Below are 16,918 nucleotides of genomic sequence, written 5' to 3'. Positions count from 1 at the left end.
TACCAGGGAAGATTCTGGAGCCGATCATTAAGCAAACAGTCTGTGAGCACCTAGAAAGGAATGCTGTGATCACCAATAGTCAGCATGGATTTCTGAAAAATAAGTCATGTCAGACTAACCTGATCTCGTTTTTTGACAGAATTACAAGCCTGGTAGATGAAGGGAACGCAGTGGATGTAGCCTACCTTGATTTCAGCAAGGCATTTGACAAGGTGCCCCATGAAATTCTTGTAAAGAAGCTGGTAAAATGCGGTCTTGACTATGCTACCACTCAGTGGATTTGTAACTGGCTGACTGACTGAACCCAAAGGGTGCTCATCAATGGTTCCTCTTCATTCTGGAGAAGAGTGACTAGTGGGGTGCCACAGGGTTCTGTCTTGGGCCCAGTCTTATTCAACATCTTTATCAACGACTTGGATGATGGACTCAAGGGCATCCTGATCAAATTTGCAGATGACACCAAACTGGGAGGGGTGGCTAACACCCCAGAGGACAGGATCACACTTCAAAACGACCTTGACAGATTGGAGAACTGGGCCAAAACAAACAAGATGAATTTTAACAGGGAGAAATGTAAAGTATTGCACTTGGGCAAAAAAAAAGAGAGACACAAATACAAGATGGGTGACACCTGGTTTGAGAGCAGTACATGTGAAAAGGATCTAGGAGTCTTGGTTGACCACAAACTTGACATGAGCCAACAGTGTGATGCAGCAATTCTGGGCTGCATCAATAGGAGTATAGCATCTAGATCAAGGGAAGTAATAGTGCCACTGTATTCTGCTCTGGTCAGACCTCACCTGGAGTACTGTGTCCAGTTCTGGGCACCACAGTTCAAGAAGGACACTGACAAACTGGAACGTGTCCAGAGGAGGGCAACCAAAATGATCAAAGGCCTGGAAACGATGCCTTATGAGGAACGGCTAAGGGAGCTGGGCATGTTTAGCCTGGAGAAGAGGAGGTTAAGGGGTGATATGATAGCCATGTTCAAATATATAAAAGGATGTCACATAAAGGAGGGAGAAAGGTTGTTTTCTGCTGCTCCAGAGAAGCGGACACGGAGCAATGGTTCCAAACTACAAGAAAAAAGATTCCACCTAAACATTATGAGGAACTTCCTGACAGTACGAGCTGTTCGACAGTGGAATTTGCTGCCAAGGAGTGTGGTGGAGTCTCCTTCTTTGGAGGTATTTAAGCAGAGGCTTGACAACCATATGTCAGGAGTGCTCTGATGGTGTTTCCTGCTTGGCAGGGGGTTGGACTCGATGGCCCTTGTGGTCTCTTCCAACTCTATGATTCTATGATTCTATGACTTTTGAATAGGGCAAGTCTTCTGTCTGAGTGATTGGGGGCCAGACTTGCTCTGACCTGCCAGTTTGCACTCTGTGTTTTGCTCTTCCTCATGTCTGGACTATCTCTGCTGCCATGTTGGAAAGAATCAGCGCATGCCTGGAGGAATACTTGGGCAAATGCCAGGGACCCATCGGGGCCAATATGCTCCGGCAGCACACTATTGCCTTGATGATGATGATGATGATAAATCCCTTCCACAAGCTCCTTAAGTGCCTGTCTGACTACATTCAGCATTCTCTTGGCTCTGTTCCATGAAACCCAGAAGCACATGATCATTTCCTCCCAAATTTCCCAGTATTTCCACTTCATCAATCAATTTCTCCCAGCTGGTGAGGACCAGGTCCAAGATAGGTGATTCTCTTGTTGCTTCTTCCACCTTCTGGGCAATGAAATTGTCAGGGAGGCAATGGAGGAATTTGTCAGAGCTTACATTCTTGGCAGCATTTGAGGTCCAACAGATATCGGGGAAGATGAAGTCTCCCATAGCTACTACATCTCTTCTTTTTGAATGTTTGGTGATATGGTCTAGGAAAGCATCATCCAATCTTCAGTCTGGCTTGGCATTCTATAGCAAACACCCATGGTAAGGTCACTGTTGTTTCTCTCTCATGAATTTTTTACCCATATCCTCATAATCAGCTTTCCATGCTCCAGTGTGCACATTTTTTAACATATAATGCTGCTACTCCTCCCTTCCTGTTTGGTCTATTCCTTTTGTTTTGTTTTTTATAACAATTATATTGGTATTTACATTTTTTCCCAACATAACATCATTATTAAATAACAAGAACAACAACATTTGACTATTTAAGCCTGAGACCTCCCTTCCCCTCAGCTAATTGTCTATTCCTTTTGAACAGGTTATATCTCTCAATTCCTATGTTCCACTCATGAGACTCATCCCAATAGGTTTCAGTAATGCCTACCAGGTAATATTTGCCATCCTGTATTAAAAGCTCCAATTTATCTTGCTTGTTTCCCATACTCTGTGCATTAGTATAGAGACAACTAAAACCATTAGTCATTCCCTCCAGCTGCTTCCTTCTTTTGCTTGCTTGCCCTTTAGTAGGTTTCTGTTTCCTGTGAATCCATGAAGCACCAGCACCCAGCACCAGTTGTTCTTTGTCATCTGTAAAGTTCTTTCCATCCTTCTTAGGATCAAGTTTAAAGCTCTCCTGATCAAGTTTGTGAGGCTCTTAGCAAACACATTCTTGTGAGGTGCAGCCTATCTCTTGTCATAAATCCTTCTTCAAGGAAGCAGAGATCAAAGTCCAAGAAGCCACACCCTTCCTGATGACATCATCTCTGTAGTTTCATGGATCAGGGGAATGTTGTGGGTGTAATGTACCTTGATTTCAGTAAGGCTTTTCACAAAGTCCCCAGTGATAGTTTTGTGGAGAAGTTGGTAAGATGTGGACTAGGTGATACTACTGTTAGTCAATCAGGCAGCTACAAATTCACCTAAGCCCAAAGAACACTTATTTCCCTGGGCAAGATAAAGTGATTTAACAGTTTTAAGAAGCAATTTTATTATTCTTTCTGGTTATGGGATCACTGGGAACAGCAAAAACTTACTATTGTAGCAGAAGGGGGATTCACATATACCCTTTAGTTCTGGGAAAATATGCCCCTAGGCCCTGATTGGCTGTGGAGAAATCTACTCTGCCATCAGATGCTCATAGAAGCCTGGGACATTCTGTGTAGCCCATTTTGATTTGTCTGAAAAATCAGTACATTATGCACCTAACATCTTAAGGAACTACTACCCACATCTCTGTTGCTCTTCAGTGCTACCCCAGCATATTCACAGAGGCTTCACATGGGTGGTGCTGTGGTCTAAACCACGAAACCTCTTGGGCTTGCTGATCAGAAGGTTGGCGGTTTGAATCCACATGACAGGTGAGCTCCCATTGCTCTGTGCCAGCTCCTGCCAACCTAGCAATTTGAAAGCATGGCAGCGTAATCTCACTGTATACAAGTTGTACAAGTTACAATAAAGTATTTCAATTCAGTGCAAGTAGATAAATAGTTACTGCTGTAGCAGGCAGGTAAATGGGGTTTCCATGCGCTCTGGTTTCCGTCACAGTATCCTCTTGCTCCAGAACCTGTTTAGTCATACATACCACATGACCCAGAAAACTGTCTGTGTACAAATGTCAGTTCCCTCAGCCTGAAAGCAAGATGAGCGCCACAACCCCAGAGTCACCTTTGACTGCACTTAACGGTCCAGGGGTCCTTTACCTTTTACCTTTGCACCGTTCAAGCTCACCAGCATGAGGGAAGAAACCAAGAAGGTTTGTCTTAGCCTTATATAATAGAGGTGTTGTTAACTGAAACAGGTTTCCTTCCATGTTAGATACTATCAGTTGGCCACAGAGGTCTGGGACATTCTGTACAACATTTGGCTATTCCCTCAGTCCATCAGGATTTATCCTAACAATCAGCACATTATGTCCCTAATACTGAAAGGCAGTCACTCCCCACATCTTTGTTGTTCCTCAGAGACACCCCAGCATGTTGCCAGAGGCTTCTGGTACCCACCAACCCCATCAGGATCAGGTGCCCTGAGATGCTAATAAGGTTCCTATTGGCTTTATATAATGGCTATGTTGAACCTGGTTCCTCAAGCCAAGAAACTTGTTGTTTCTCAGAAGCTGACCTGTCGCTAAAAGTTATTACCAGGTGTTTCTATCCATATCAAGATTGGGTTTCCTAATTAGGGGCAGGTGAGTGGGGCATCCTAGCTATAGCAGTCAAAAGTCAGAGAACAGGTTTCAGCTTCTGCCCATAGATCTCTCAACTGCAACACTTGACCTACTCCACTGCAAATGAAGAGTTGCCATTCATTCCTTTCAGAGGAAAGGCAATCACTGCACTTGGGAACAGTGGTAGCAAAACTTGCCCTTCAGCTGATGATGGTAAATTGATACTTTACCACATGAATCAACTGATAACTTGATAAACTGGCATCTATAACCAATGCTGTGGAGCCACAAACATCCACCAGGAGGTAAATGAATGACATGGGCTCACCTGCTTTGATTTCCGGGTCCTATGTCTTGAACATGGTCTAAGATGGATGTAATATTAAAGGACCATGTATCACTCATGGAAGGTGGACAGAGAAACAGACTTGTGCACACCTTTCATACTGCTGTGAGCAGTAACAGAATAAAAAAATGAGCTCCTTCTAACAGAACTTTTTAGCAATATGGATGATCAAGCCAGCATGCAGGCTATTTGAGTATTGGTTCCTCAGAACGTCTTCGTGTCACAATTGAAACCCAGAGCTGAACAGGAAACCCAATGAAAGGAGCAAGCAATTCTTCCACAAAAGATGAGATCTGGGACGTACTGGGAAGCATTCAGCTGATCCCTCAGGCCATCTGGATTTGTCCTAACAACCAGCACTTTGTGCCTGAAATGGCCCAAGGCAACCACTGCCTTCATCCTTGCTATTCTTCACTGTCAACCCAGGATATTGACAGAGGCTCCTTGGACCTTTCAAGGCCACCAGGATGAGGCAAGAAGCCAAGAGGGTTCCTCCCAGCCTTATATAATGGATATCTTGAACCCAGCTCCTCAAATTGAGCCGCGTGTTCCTGCCTGTCCTGAAAACCTGCGTTTTCTCAGCTGCTAGCCTTTGAAAGCTGTCTCTCCATACAAAAGGCATTCCAATGGAGCAGAGCTTGTTTCTTGGTAATCGAAGGCCACGTCTGCTTCAGGTCTGGCTACTTACATTCTGCATTCTTCTTTGCTTCAGGACTGGAGGTAAGTATTGCCCCCATCCCAGAAGAGGTAAAAGAAGAAGAAGCTACTGTTTTACATAGGTTGACTCTATTAGTAGCAGGAGAGATATACTTTGGGGTGGTAAGGGGAAAATGCCTTCTGCCATAGGTCTGCAATAATTCAATGTTATTGTGCATGCTTTTCATGCAGAAAGCCCCAGGTTAATCCCTTAGCATCTCCAGTTGAAAAGTTTAAGGAGAAGAGAGTGGGTACAATAATGACGCAAAATAGACAGGTAGCTTGAAATGCTGGAAGGCAGCTCTGTATGTATGTAGGAGTGAATCAGGCTGCCCAACGCCTGGTATATTTGTAGGATGCAGGTAGCACTGTGGTCTAAACCACTGAGCCTCTTGGGTTTGCCAATTGGAAGGTTGGCGGTTGAAATCCCCATGACGGGGTGAGCTCCCGTTGCTCGGTCGCAACTCCTGCCGACTTAGCAGTTCAAAAGCATGCCAGTGCAAGTAGATAAATAGATACCACTGTGATGGGAAGGAAAATGGCATTTCCATGCGCTCTGGCTTCTGTCACAGTGTTCCATTGCCACCGAAGTGGTTTAGTCATGCTGGCCACATGACCCCGAAATCTGTCTTTGGACAGAAAAATCCTACTGCTCTAGGATCTATTCTGACAGCTATGGGTGCCTATAGGATTTTATGGGTTGGGAGACTGAAAATCAATTGGTCCCTCCACAAATGGAAAAAAGGGGGGTCTCATTTGGTACTATGCTTTGCAGTACATCCAGGAAAAAAATTAATATAAATGAGAAAAGTGGTAGGAGTTCCTGGGGCTTCAGACCCCTCGTTTACCTCCTAATGAAGCCCCGGATTTAGTGACTGATGGGTGAAGGTGATGCTTTCAGGGACAAACAATAAAACAATTTTTTTTTGCCTCGTGCAGCAGATGCTGTGAAATGCAGAAAATGCCTGTCACTTGGTCCTGGCAAGCCGTGTAAACCAAATAATTCGATATGTAACGGGCCATACTGTGTAATGACACAAAGATTGGGAGGTAAGAAGGCTTTTCTGTGACTATGACTTGCTTATTCTATGCTCTGATAACCTCTTCATTTCTCTGATGAAAATGAGAATATCCCATTCCACAATGGCAATTTTATTATTTATACCCCACGCACCTTACTGGGTTGACCCAGCCACTCTGGGAAGCTTCCAAAATATATAACAACATAATAAACATTAAACATTTTAAAAACCTCCCTATACAGCAGGCTCATCCAACTATGTAGAGACTGCGACTAAATTCACTTGGTAATGTAAGGAATAACTGTTAGGCAAACATTCTTTAAGAAACAGACAAAAGTTCCTGGAAGCTTTAAAGAGGGTTCCAGAATTTTCTTTAGTGTATAGTAGTGGTACTCTAGGCTTCATTGGTGTCAGTTGGAGGTGCAAATAAAGGGAGGAAGCTGCAGTTGCAATTTCTGCACCAGGAAATTACACCATCAGTACGTACGCCAACAATGAGGTGGGAAGGAAGACAATATGTGCTGCTGATACTGTGAGTCTTGTCCTCTGCCTCTGGGGAAAACTCTGCTACAAACAGTAAGAAGTGGTTTTACCGAGGTGCCACCACACAAGCAGAAAAGCGCAGCAGAAGTGTGTGGGCGGTAATCTCTAATAGTAACACCTTTTTAACAGAGTGGTTAATGGGACAAATCGACAGAGCTGTCAAATATTGGGCATTGCTTGGCAAGTGCAAAGTTGCAGCAGCAATATGAAAAATACCAAGCATTTTCTCATGAAAATAAGTATTAGAAAGCTTTTCCCCAGCTCCATTTTGAACACATGAATTCAATTTTGCAGCTGGGGAGATTCCTGGACAAATCACTGCAAGACAGACTGTGCAACAGTCTTCCAGCAGAACTGGAAGAGCTGCTTCATTAGAGTCTTGAATGCCAGCTATATTCTTACATTAAGCCACATTACATAGAGGGACCTTGCTTAAGAAGATGAAATGTTGGAGAGGGACAGGAAAAGTGAGGTTTCTGCTTCAAGGAACTAACTGGCATGTCACTTGGAAAGTAGCCTATTTTTCAGTCTGAAGGAAAGGTATTTGGGATTTATCCTTGAAAACAGTGGTGGAGATTCTGAGATTTAAGGGTTTGTTTTATGTGGACATGTATTTTGCACATGTTTTAACTTTATTTTATTTTAATATTGACATTTTAGTAGTTTTAGCATGGGAAAAAAATCAGTTTTAGGTATGCATTTGTCAATGGAGCTTAAAATGGAATTTATTTCAATGTGCTGTGAGCTTCGTCTCTTTTTTGGTATGAACTATGGACTCCACTCACTAGTTACTATCAACATAAGCCCTTCTCTTTCTCTCACCAGGTCCAAATAAAGAGTTGCAGACCCTCAAATTTTGTGGCGAAGCTCAGTATAAAAAATACTGCGGAACGAAAAAGAAAGATAATTTTAAAGTACAATGCTGTGAAACTGACATGTGTTTTGACTGATTTTACTGTTCTATTCTTATATTGTTTTAACCCATCCATAAAACCTCATGGTAAAGGGTGGGCAGCCAATCTTTCTCCTTCTCTTTCACTTTCTCCTTTGAAAAACATATTAGAACACTTCATACCCTTTGCTTTTGACGGATGTCTGGTCTTCCTCCTGCCATTGCAATTCAAATGACAGAGCAAACACAGAAAAGCAACAAACCCCACCCCGAGACTGTGATTCTACCACTGCCTCCACTAGTACACCACTGGTGATAATAGTAACAGTAGTAATAACAATAACCATAACCATAACACAATAATAATAAAAATGTTCCCCACTCATCTTAAATGTGTAGCCCCAGATGTCTGTTTACCCCCTTTTAGGTACCCCCTTCGGCTCATACTCCTGGTTTGAAATCTTGCTCTTCATCAGCCTGCCAAATGGGCCGATTGCAGGCTGGTGTGGAGAGGGAACACACCAGCCCCCGATGTCCAGCATTTCTTCGTTGGATCAAGCCACCCATTTTGCATTTACAAATTGAATTGACTTTGCAATGGCTGCGGTGGTCGCTGTATTGTTGGTGCCGGGTAGGAATTTGCCTACCTGGGGAATTGGCTATGACCTGGAGGTTTTGCCTAACCCTGTAGCAATCATCACAACTTTGGCGGTTTTGGCGTTGGGTAGCCTTAGCCTTGGTTGGAGGGGGGGGTTGTACCCTGGCCTTCCCCTCCAGAAATAGGGTATCCTCTTAAAGGGGTCTGTGATGGAGTTGCTTCTGTCCATTTGCCCAGATGGGGGGAAGGGCTTGGGCCTCAGCGTTCCTAGGGGTAGGGATCCCTGTGGGGATCCCCCTATTTGATGTAAGTCATGGGAATCCCCACTGCCGGGTTGACCCTGATGTCATTTCCTGTAGGCAGACCAGAAATAAATGCTTACCCAATGCCTATAGGCAAACTACTTCATCTGTAGTCAATAAAATTGTGGCCTGATTTGATCTCATTCCACTGTGTGGCCTCCTTAATTGGTAGCTCACTTGAGCCGAAGAAGGGTGCACACCCTGGGCCTGTAGACTCTGGGAAGCTTCCTAGAGAATATAAAAACGCATTAAACCATCCGGCATTGAAAACTTGCCTATACAAGACTGCCTTCAAATGTCTCAAGGTCAGTCCTTAATTGCCTTGTTAGAGCATCCCAACCGATACTCACAGTCAGGATGGTCAGGGGGGAGGCTGGAGCCACTTCCATCCAGACTCTCCTAGGTCACGCCCATCAGATTATTAATTCATCTCTTCCTGGAGCTCATGGGTCCCTGTTCTTCCCAACCCCTCTTTGGTTGGAGAGCTCAAATGTTCTCTTTTCTCTTTCCTGACCATTGCCATGTAATTGGAACATAGCAAGGCTTTTAAGTAGTTTGGACTGGAGGGAGTTCTAGGTGGCTAATCAAGATAGAGATCAATAATAATAGTTAAAATTACTTCTAGGTTTGCATGCAGAACAAATGCGAGAATAATAGCTTGCAATATTTGTTGTAACTTAAGCAACAATGCTTTCCTTCAATAAAGTTGAAAAATGAAGTTGTGGTCTGTGTTCTATTTTGGTTCCTGTGTAATTTTTGTATCTTGATCACACAAGAAATCACTTACCTTATATTTTCTGTTCCTCACGATTGATGAGTTTATTGTGAGGCCTTATTATTTTGTTCTAATTCCTTTCTTTGATCCAACAACAAATGCCTATTTTTAAAGGATGTGCCATATCCCATGCTTTGCAACAGACTTCTGTGCTCAGCAGCACTTCCTCTCCCTCTCCTGCTTTCCCTCCATCTTCCGGCAAGCACAGACAAAAATACAACAATGCAGATCCTCCATTCTGCATAACACTCTTGCATCATATATGGCAGTCTTCAAATAGAATCCCATACACAAATCACATGAGCCCAGTCAGCATCTGGAAGTATTAACATAATCGTACCATATTAGTATGTTTCTCCAAGTCTTTCCACTCACGATTCCAAAATAAAAGGGCCTCAGTCAATTGACTAACCAGCCAACCTTCCACCTCTCCCCAATTAAAAGCATCTGCTCCTATTGGATGCTATCTGGCTCCAAGAAATATGAGTTCTGTTCATGGGATTGCCAGGAATGAGAGTTTGTCTTGCAAGCCTGCTGTCCCTCCATGTCCCACATCTTTGAGTAAAAACAAAATAAAAAAATTCCTTCCAGTAGCACCTTAAAGACCAACTAAGTTAGTTCTAGGTATGAGCTTTCGTGTGCAAGCACACTTCTTCAGATACCAAGTAAAGTTGAGTAAAGTTGAAGATACATGAAATATGAAAGGACCACTTATTTATCACTCATGTAGGACTGGCAGTAACACATGGCTGGGCATACCATTCACTGCGATGTGAGCAGCAGTGAGATACAAAAGAAAGCTGCTAACACAATGATTTGGGAATATGGGCTGGCCAGAAGTCACCAATTGTGTTTCATCTGCAGGCTGGTTGAGAGTTGCCTGCTCGGCACATCATACTAGTACAACTGAAACCTGGAGCTGAACAGAAAACCCTCGTAAGATAGCATCAGGCATCCGCCACGGTCCGCGACATTCTGTACAGTATGCAGCCGATTTCTCAGCCCATTTGGGTTGTCCCAACAATCAGTACTTTATGCCTGAAAGGGCCCAAGACAACCATTGCCTTCACTCTCTGCTGCCCATCCGAGTGACCCAAGCATATTGCCAGAGGCTCTTTGGACCTTTCAAGGCCACCAGGATGAGGCAAGAAGCCAAGAGGGTTCCTCCCAACTGTATATAATGGATATCTTGAACCCGGCTCCTCAGACTGAACAGCGTGTTCCTGCCTGTCCTGAAAACCTGCGTTTTCTCAGCTGCTAGCCTTTGAAAGCTGTCTCTCCATACAAAAGGCATTCCAATGGGGCAGAGCTTGTTTCTTGGTAATCCAAGGCCACGTCTGCTTCAGGTCTGGCTACTTACATTCTGCTTTCTTCTTTGCTTCAGGACTGGAGGTAAGTATGGTCCCCATCCCAGAAGAGGTAAAAGAAGAAGAAGCTACTGTTTTACATAGGTTGACTCTATTAGTAGCAGGAGAGATATACTTTGGGGTGGTAAGGGGGAAATGCCTTCTGCCATAGGTCTGCAATAATTCAGTGTTATTGTGCATGCTTTTCATGCAGAAAGCCCCAGGTTAATCCCTTAGCATCTCCAGTTGAAAAGTTTAAGGAGAAGAGAGTGGGTACAATAATGACGCAAAATGGACAGATAGCTTGAAATGCTGGAAGGCAGCTCTGTATGTATGTAGGAGTGAATCAGGCTGCCCAACATCTGGTATATTTGTAGGATGCAGGTAGCACTGTGGTCTAAACCACTGAGCCTCTTGGGTTTGCCAATTGGAAGGTTGGCGGTTGAAATCCCCATGACGGGGTGAGCTCCCGTTGCTCGGTCGCAACTCCTGCCGACTTAGCAGTTCAAAAGCATGCCAGTGCAAGTAGATAAATAGATACCACTGTGATGGGAAGGAAAATGGCATTTCCATGCGCTCTGGCTTCTGTCACAGTGTTCCGTTGCCACCGAAGTGGTTTAGTCATGCTGGCAACATGACCCCAAAATCTGTCTGTGGACAAATGCCAGAAAGCGAGAAGAGCGCCGTACCCCATCATCACCTTTGAATCAACTTCACTGTCCAGGAGTCCTTTCCCTTTATGATTTATAGGTGCAGGGATGGAGAGAGAATGTCTCATGTAACATTAAATACGTTCTGCCATTAGTGCAAGGATTTGTGCCTCCACAATGGGACTTCCCTCCTCCTCCTGAGTGGGCCCTAAATCTATTCAGTGCATTCCCCAAACATCCGGAGGTAAATTTGGGCAAGATACGAAGCAGGCATTGGGAGGAGTGAAAGGGAGAACTTCTGTTGGAAAGGCACAAATCCTTTCAGTAACGTCATGAGTGCACTGAATATGACCAATGGGCATATATTCCAGCTTTTTCTGCCAGGTCTAAAAGTGGAGACCAATAGTTTAGAGCTCATTTCAGGACAGAGTTAAGCTTCAATTTAGGGAGGAAGCTGCTTTTCTTCTGGGAGCGCCATCTTTGGAAAGAAGAGGATTCCCGTGTCTGGGCGGAATGTGTTGATAGACTAAGGGCCCAGGAGCATGCTATGAATCTGCATAGAGTTTCCCCATCCGCAGAGATGTAAATTTAGTCAGACTTTCTGATGGGGGGGGGGGGAATCCTACTGCTCTAGGATCTATTCTGACAGCTATGGGTGCCTATAGGATTTTATGGGTTGGGAGACTGAAAATCAATTGGTCCCTCCACAAATGAAAAAAAAGGGGGGTCTCACTTGGTACTATGCTTTGATGTACATCCAGGGAAAAAAAATAATATAAATGAGGGAAGTGGTAGGAGTTCCTGGGGCTTCAGACCCCTCGTTTACCTCCTAATGAAGCCCCGGATTTAGTGACCGATGGGTGAAGGTGATGCTTTCAGGGACAAACAATAAAACAAATTTTTGTGCCTCGTACAGCAGATGCTGTGAAATGCAGAAAATGCCTGTCACCTGGTCCTGGCAAGCCGTGTAAACCAAATTATTTGACATGTACGGGGTTATATTGTGTAATGACAGAAAGATTGGCAGGTAAGAAGGCTTTTCTGTGACTATGACTTGCCTATTCTATGCTCTGGTAACCTCTTCATATTTCTGATGAAAATGGGAATATCCCATTCCACAATGGCAATTTTATTATTTATACCCCACACATCTTACTGGGTTGACCCAGCCACTCTGGGAAGCTTCCAAAATATATAAAAACATAATAAAACATTAAACATTTTAAAAACTTCCCAATACAGCAGGCTCGTCCAACTATATAGAGACTGTGTCTGAATTCACTTGGTAATGTAAGGAGTAACTGTTAGGCAAACATTCTTTAAGAAACAGACAAAAGTTCCTGGAAGCTTTAAAGAGGGTTCCAGAATTTTCTTTAGTGTATAGTAGTGGTACTCTAGGCTTCATTGGTGTCAGCTGGAGGTGCAAATAAAGGGAGGAAGCTGCAGTTGCAATTTCTGCACCAGGAAATCACACACCATCAGTACGCACGCCAACAATGAGGTGGGAAGGAAGACAATATGTGCTGCTGATACTGTGAGTCTTGTCCTCTGCCTCTGGGGAAAACTCTGCTACAAACAGTAAGAAGTGGTTTTACCGAGGTGCCACCACACAAGCAGAAAAGCGCAGCAGAAGTGTGTGGGCGGTAATCTCTAATAGTAACACCTTTTTAACAGAGTGGTTAATGGGACAAATCGACAGAGCTGTCAAATATTGGGCATTGCTTGGCAAGTGCAAAGTTGCAGCAGCAATATGAAAAATACCAAGCATTTCCCCATGAAAATAAGTATTAGAAAGCTTTTCCCCAGCTCCATTTTGAACACATGAATTCAATTTTGCAGCTGGGGAGATTCCTGGACAAATCACTGCAAGACAGACTGTGCAACAGTCTTCCAGCAGAACTGGAAGAGCTGCTTCATTAGAGTCTTGAATGCCAGCTATATTCTTACATTAAGCCACATTACATAGAGGGACCTTGCTTAAGAAGATGAAATGTTGGAGAGGGACAGGAAAAGTGAGGTTTCTGCTTCAAGGAACTAACTGGCATGTCACTTGGAAAGTAGCCTATTTTTCAGTCTGAAGGAAAGGTATTTGGGATTTATCCTTGAAAACAGTGTTGGAGATTCTGAGATTTAAGGGTTTGTTTTATGTGGACATGTATTTTGCACATGTTTCAACTTTATTTTATTTTAATATTGGCACTTTAGTAGTTTTAGCATGGGAAAAAAATCAGTTTTAGGTATTCATTTGTCAATGGAGCTTAAAATGGAGTTTATTTCAATGTGCTGTGAGCTTCGTCTCTTTTTTGGTATGAACTATGGACTCCACTCAACATAAGCACTTCTCTTTCTCTCGCCAGGTCCAAATAAGGAGTCGCAGATCTTCAAATTTTGTGGCGAACCTGAGAAAAAAAAATTCTGTGGAACGAACGGAGAGATTTTTAAAGTACAATGCTGTGAAACTGACATGTGTTTTGACTGATTTTACTGTTCTATTCTTATATTGTTTTAACCCATCCAGAAACCTCATGGTAAAGGGTGGGCAGCCAATCTTTCTCCTTCTCTTTCACTTTCTCCTTTGAAAAACATAATATTAGAACACTTCATACCCTTTGCTTTTGACGAATGTCTGGTCTTCCTCCTGCCATTGCAATTCAAATGACAGAGCAAACACAGAAAAGCAACAAACCCCACCCCGAGACTGTGATTCTACCACTGCCTCCACTAGTACACCACTGGTGATAATAGTAACAGTAGTAATAACAATAACCATAACCATAACACAATAATAATAAAAATGTTCCCCACTCATCTTAAATGTGTAGCCCCAGATGTCTGTTTACCCCCTTTTAGGTACCCCCTTCGGCTCATACTCCTGGTTTGAAATCCTGCTCTTCATCAGCCTGCCAAATGGGCCAATTGCAGGCTGGTGTGGAGAGGGAACAATCTGGATTCCCTCAGGTCCACTCCTGGGGGATTTAAAACAGCCCACGCCAGCCCCCGATGTCCAGCATTTCTTCGTTGGATCAAGCCACCCATTTTGCATTTGCAAATTGAATTGACTTTGCAATGGCTGTGGTGGTCGCTGTATTGTTGGTGCCGGGTAGGAATTTGCCTACCTGGGGAATTGGCTATGACCTGGAGGTTTTGCCTAACCCTGTAGCAATCGTCACAACTTTGGCGGTTTAGGCATTGGGTAGCCTTAGCCTTGGTTGGAGGGGGGGTTGTACCCTGGCCTTCCCCTCCAGAAATAGGGTATCCTCTTAAAGGGGTCTGTGATGGAGTTGCTTCTGTCCATTTGCCCAGATGGGGGGAAGGGCTTGGGCCTCAGCGTTCCTAGGGGTAGGGGTATTTGATGTAAGTCATGGGAATCCCCACTGCCGGGTTGACCCTGATGTCATTTCGGGTAGGCAGACCGGAAATAAATGCTTATCCGATGCCTATAGGCAAACTACTTCATCTGTAGTCAATAAAATTGTGGCCTGATTTGATCTCATTCCACTGTGTGGCGTCCTTAATTGGTAGCTCACTTGAGCCGAAGAAGGGTGCACACCCTGGGCCTGTAGACTCTGGGAAGCTTCCTAGAGAATATAAAAACGCATTAAACCATCCGGCATTGAAAACTTGCCTATACAAGACTGCCTTCAAATGTCTCAAGGTCAGTCCTTAATTGCCTTGTTAGAGCATCCCAACCGATACTCACAGTCAGGATGGTCAGGGGGGAGGCTGGAGCCACTTCCATCCAGACTCTCCTAGGTCACGCCCATCAGATTATTAATTCATCTCTTCCTGGAGCTCATGGGTCCCTGTTCTTCCCAACCCCTCTTTGGTTGGAGAGCTCAAATGTTCTCTTTTCTCTTTCCTGACCATTGCCATGTAATTGGAACATAGCAAGGCTTTTAAGTAGTTTGGACTGGAGGGAGTTCTAGGTGGCCAATCAAGATAGAGATCAATAATAATAGTTAAAATTACTTCTAGTTTTGCATGCAGAACAAATGCGAGAATAATAGCTTGCAATATTTGTTGTAACTTACGCAACAATGCTTTCCTTCAATAAAGTTGAAAAATGAACTTGTGGTCTGTGTTCTATTTTGGTTCCTGTGTAATTTTTGTATCTTGATCACACAAGAAATCACTTACCTTATATTTTCTGTTCCTCACGATTGATGTGTTTATTGTGAGGCCTTATTATTTTGTTCTAATTCCTTTCTTTGATCCAACAACAAATGCCTATTTTAAAAGGATGTGCCATATCCCATGCTTTGCAACAGATGTTTGTGCTCACCAGCACTTCCTCTCCCTCTCCTGCTTTCCCTCCAGCTTCCGACAAGCACAGACAAAAATACAACAATGCAGATCCTCCATTCTGCATAGCACTCTTGCATCATATATGGCAGTCTTCAAATAGAATCCCATACACAAATCACATGAGCCCAGTCAGCATCTGGAAGTATTAACATAATCGTACCATATTAGTATGTTTCTCCAAGTCTTTGCACTCAGATTCCAAAATAAAAGGGCCTCAGTCAATTGACTAACCAGCCAACCTTCCACCTCTCCCCAATTAAAAGCATCAGCTCCTATTGGATGCTCTCTGGCTCCAAGAAATATGAATTCTGTTCATGGGATTGCCAGGAATCAGAGTCTGTCTTGCAAGCCTGCTGTCTCTCCATGTCCCACATCTTTGAGTAAAGTTGAAGATACATGCAATATGAAAGGACCACTTATTTATCACTCATGGAGAACAGAAACACATGGCTGTGCACATCATTCATTCCACTATGAGCCGCAGTGAGATACAAAAGAAAGCTGCTAACACAACGATTCGAGAAAATGGGCTGGCCAGAAGTCACCCATTGTGTTTCATCTGCAGGCTGGTTGAGAGTTGCCTGTTCGGCACATCTTACTATTACAACTGAAACCTGGAGCTGTTGAAAATAAAACCCCAAGGTGGCTATCACCTATGGAAGCGAAGGCTCTGAAAAAACTCAATATGGAGGCCAATATTGGGAGATTCTGGAACAGGAGGGCGATAAACTGAAATTGCAGAGTTTTGAGAAGCTTAACTATAAAGTGTGAGACTGGCTTCACTATTTTCAAGTAAGGGAGGCTTACAATCTGGATAAAAAAATTGGCTTCCAGGTGGAAAAATCAAAATTGGAAACAGAACTGTTAGAACCCAAAACTAAGATATTATCAAGAATGTATAACTTGCTGTTGAAATGGAATACTCAGGATGAAACGGTAAAATCGGCTTTGATTAAATGGGCACAAGATGTTGGACATAACATTATGTTTGCTGACTGGGAACAGTTGTGGACCACAGGTATGAAGTTTACGGCATGTAATGCCTTAAGAGAGAATATTATGAAAATGATCTACAGGTGGTACATGACTCCAGTCAAGCTTGCAAAACTATATCCTTTGCCTAATAATGAATGTTGGAAACGTAAGGAGACCGAAGGTACATTCTTTCACCTTTGCTGGACGTGCCCAAGGATTAAGGCTTTCTGGGGGATGATCTATAATGAAATGAAAAAGGTATTTAAATATACCTTCCTGAAGAAACCAGAGGCCTTTCTCCTGGGCATGGTCGGTCAATTGGTGTTAAAGAAGGACAGAACTTTCTTTATGTATGCTACAGCAGCAGCAAGAATACTCATCGCAAAGTATTGGAAGACACAAGATCTACC

General features: G+C 43.5%; 3 long non-coding RNA genes across 3 annotated transcripts in view; all 3 read left to right on the top strand.

Annotated features, from left to right (window-relative positions):
• Positions 1–9,175, top strand: part of LOC310838317 — a 59,397-nt gene extending 50,222 nt beyond the window's left edge. The window contains exon 2 of the long non-coding RNA XR_014560922.1: positions 8,069–9,175. This is a non-coding gene — a long non-coding RNA (uncharacterized lncRNA). The remainder of the gene's footprint in view (positions 1–8,068) is intronic.
• Positions 4,930–8,002, top strand: LOC310838110. The gene is made up of 3 exons (XR_014560680.1): positions 4,930–5,124; positions 6,040–6,150; positions 7,491–8,002. It is a non-coding gene; the product is annotated as an uncharacterized lncRNA (long non-coding RNA).
• Positions 9,176–10,249: 1,074 nt separating the features above from the next.
• Positions 10,250–14,567, top strand: LOC310838120. The gene is made up of 3 exons (XR_014560696.1): positions 10,250–10,624; positions 12,145–12,255; positions 13,586–14,567. It is a non-coding gene; the product is annotated as an uncharacterized lncRNA (long non-coding RNA).
• Positions 14,568–16,918: the final 2,351 nt, after the last annotated feature.

The sequence above is a fragment of the Podarcis gaigeae genome, assembly GCF_964106915.1.
Source record: "Podarcis gaigeae genome assembly, chromosome: 2".
Taxonomy (NCBI): Eukaryota; Metazoa; Chordata; class Lepidosauria; order Squamata; family Lacertidae; genus Podarcis; species Podarcis gaigeae.
This window is presented reverse-complemented; position numbering and strand designations above follow the sequence as displayed.